Below are 3,697 nucleotides of genomic sequence, written 5' to 3' on the forward strand. Positions count from 1 at the left end.
CTTTTTTGAGATTAATATTAATATAATTATTATTATTATCATTATTATCATTTTAACTATTAGTAGTAGTAGTAGTTGCTGTTATGATATTAGTACCATAAAGCTATAATTAAATTATTACGTTGAAATTGCTGTGCTGATTGGATATGTACAGATATAATAATAATAATAATAATAATAATAATGATAATAATAATATAATAATGATAATTTAATGATAATTTAATGATAATAATACAATAATAATAATATTAAAATACTAATGATAATAATGATAATAATATTATAATAATAATGATAATAATGATAATAATACAATAATAATAATAATAATATCATTATCATTATTATGACAATTTTTTGTAGAAATATTGGATTAAAACTTGCTGAACTCATTTTTTAGTACTTACAGATATATTTTTTGAATAGTTATTATTGTTGTTATTGTTGTTTTGTTATTACTATCATTATCGTTATCATTTTTAGTATTAGCAGTAGTAACAGTAGCTGCTGTTATTGTAGTGATATTAGTACTATTAACCTTGTTAAATACAAATGGCTCAACTGATTTGATACTGACAGATTAGTAATAGTTATTATTCAGGTTTTGAATAGAGAGTTTTGTTGTTGTTTTATTGTTGCTTGTCCACCATTGTGACCTACTTTAAATGTCACACGTGTCTGAAACGAGCTGCCGTCTCCTTAACCCTCCTCTTCCTCTCCCTCCTCTTCCTCTCTGAGCTTCGGAGGATCGGCAGGAATGTTGGCAGAGAGTCAGAGAGACGTTGAGACACGAGGAGCCGAACGAACTCAGAGGCTTCAAACCGGATCTCAGCCTTCAGCCTTCAGCCTGCAGCGACAGAGACGAGATCCAGTGGAAAACTACAGGAAGACTCCAGGAAGTTCAACAGGTCATAAGCAGAACACCTAGTTAAAAGTGAAATAATCGTATTAAAATGATAACGTTTGATGTTTTAAGTAGAAATCACCTCGTCGTATACTTGATAAATGACTTTAAGTCCATAGACTAAGTATTTCCACGTCAGTAAAGTGTTGAAATGTGAAACTGAGTGAATGTGAGACTCAGAGGAACCTGTTTGAAGACGAGTTCCACCAACAGGTGAGAGGTTCTTCTTCTTCTGTCAGCTGGAGAACAGACGCCCCAAGCTGCAGCGGAATAGTAGAACAAACTAGAAATGATGATTTCTTCATGTATTTTTCTGATCATTTGGAGAAAAGATGTGAAAGACAAAGACATTCGTTATTTCAAATAAACTTTATTTATAACAAATAGAGAACGCATGCAGTGACAATTCCAGTCAGGATTCCTGTCTGAAACAGTCTTTAGTTCTCACATAATGTATGAATGAAACAGCGACGGTGATGAAGGTGATGAAGGTGATGAAGGTGTATCACTTTAAATGTTGACGACGCAAGGAATCATGGGACGGCATTATCTCCTTTCCTAGGCTAAAGGAGATAAGAAAGGAAGCATTGAACCCTTCCTCAACATTTAGAGAACTTTCTCTGTAACAGAGTACAGTCACAGTATTTTTACAGTGTAGTATCAGTACTTTTAATGAAATAGTGTATTTGTTTGTGTGGTATTAGTACTTTTACTGTAAACTAGTATTTCTAAAGGGTGGTATTAGTACTTCTACTGCAGTAATACTTATTGAAACGCTTCACTACATGAAGGAAACACTGTGTGTCCCTGAACAGTTGAAGGAAGTGAACCTAGCAGATGAACTTCCTCTTGTCAGTGGTCTGATTTTGAATCATCTACTGAAGGATCCAGATGTTTTCAGCTGGACGTCCTAACTGACTCGCCTCGCTCTGTATTTCATGACGTACATGTTTTTCATGAACTCGTCGTCATCGTGTTTGTGGCTGATTCACTGGGTGAATGAGTCCAGATCAACGTGCCTCAGACCTCCAGTCCTCTGGTCCTCTGAGTGAATCATTCAGTGTGTTACTGGTGAGGAAACACTGACCGCCATCGCTCAGATATCACAAAAATAACCTCCTCTCCTCCTCCACGCTGACCAATGGCCGCTGTAGAAACGTGGGCCTTTTGGAGCATGAGCGGATCGCATGATTACATTTATGAATGAATCTGGAAATAAACACACGTGAGTCCTGACTGCTGTTGAAGCCTCATTTCTGCTGTGTCACTCCGGAGCAGACAGCTGATTCAGACCACATCAGTCCAGATCGGAGGTCTTTACATCGGCTTCCTGTCCGTCAAAGCATTTACCTCTGTGGGTTTATGAAGCACTGAAGGTTTTATTTCATTATTGATGGGGGATCTGGTTCAGGTCTGCTTTCTGTCCCCAGAGTTAAACTCAACTTAACTGGTTTTGGTCGTTACCATCTTGGTTTTTGACTGTCGGCATCGTCACCATATTAGTTCTTTGGCCGTTGCCATCTTTGTTTTGGTTGCCACAATCTTTGTTTTTGGCGGTCGCCATCTTGGTTTTTGACTGTCGGCACAGTCACCATAGTTCTTTGTCCGTTGACATCTTTGCTTTGGTTGCCACCATCTTTGCTTTGGTTGCCACCATCTTTGTTTTTGGCATTTGACCACTTTCTTTTGGGCCGTCATCTTATTTGATAGGATAATGCCTCATTTGCATGTTTAAACATAACATTTCAGAAAACATGTAGTACTAAAATGAATAGACGTGATGTCAGTAATCAACTGGTGAAGTTTCATGGTGATATCTATTAGTTCATATTTTCACTCATTCACTCGTAGGTGTGGTCGTTTGGTCACGTTGATTTTTAAATGTATCACTTTTATGTGTTTCTCTATAAATGTTCTGTCTGTAACTTTGCGTCATTTCTTTCCTAAAGGTCTCTCATGAGAATGAAACTGTGTCTCTATGGGACTTCCTGTCTAAATAAAGGTTGAATAATTATTAAAAAAATGGGGTAAAAGAAGAAGAAGAAGAAGAAGAAGAAGAAGAAGAAGAAGAAGAAGAAGAAGAGGAAGAATTAAGAGTCCGTCCTGTAAACTGAGTGATGACGAAGATGTTTACAGTCTGTGGAGGAAGGAGCTGCCCTCACAGCCTCTTTTGGGAAAGTTTCCATGAATGTTTGGAGGGTGAGATGAAGCTGCTCTGGTTGTTGTCAGCTGTTTGACGTCGTCTGCGTAACGTTTTTGCCTCCTTTTATTTTGAAATTCATGTGTTCCTTGAAGGAAGGAAGCTCTTAAGAAGTCCTCAGCAGGTTTAACATAGATGCCACAGGGGGGATTCGAACCCGTAACCTTCAGTTATAAAGTTCCTCACAGCAACTTTATGCAAATTGGCAATTTATGAACCTCTTTGTTTGTTTATTTACTAATAAACATTGTTATTTCGGGATATTTGCTGCAACAGTTCTCCTGGAAATGTAACAACGGTCAAAGTTCAGCGATGTCGTGGCGATCAACCAACGAGGTCACCGGGACGCCAGAGAGGGAAACACACGCTGCACAACTCGAGTGGGGAAATCAACAAGCGTTATGTAATTCCAAAGTAAAAGCCTGGAAATAATACGGGTTTAGAACAGTGTGTTATGCAATTTCAAAGTAAAAGCCTGTAAATAAGACAGATTTAGAACAGTTTTAAGTGTAACTTGTGTAACTAAGTGTTGCATTTCACTGTGAGGAAACATCATCTCTTTGAGTAACGCTGGGCTTTTATTATGACAT

This window comes from Cebidichthys violaceus, unplaced genomic scaffold (assembly GCF_023349555.1).
Source record: "Cebidichthys violaceus isolate CVI_PGR_0920_01 unplaced genomic scaffold, fCebVio1.0.p SCAF_9, whole genome shotgun sequence".
Classification (NCBI taxonomy): Eukaryota; Metazoa; Chordata; class Actinopteri; order Perciformes; family Stichaeidae; genus Cebidichthys; species Cebidichthys violaceus.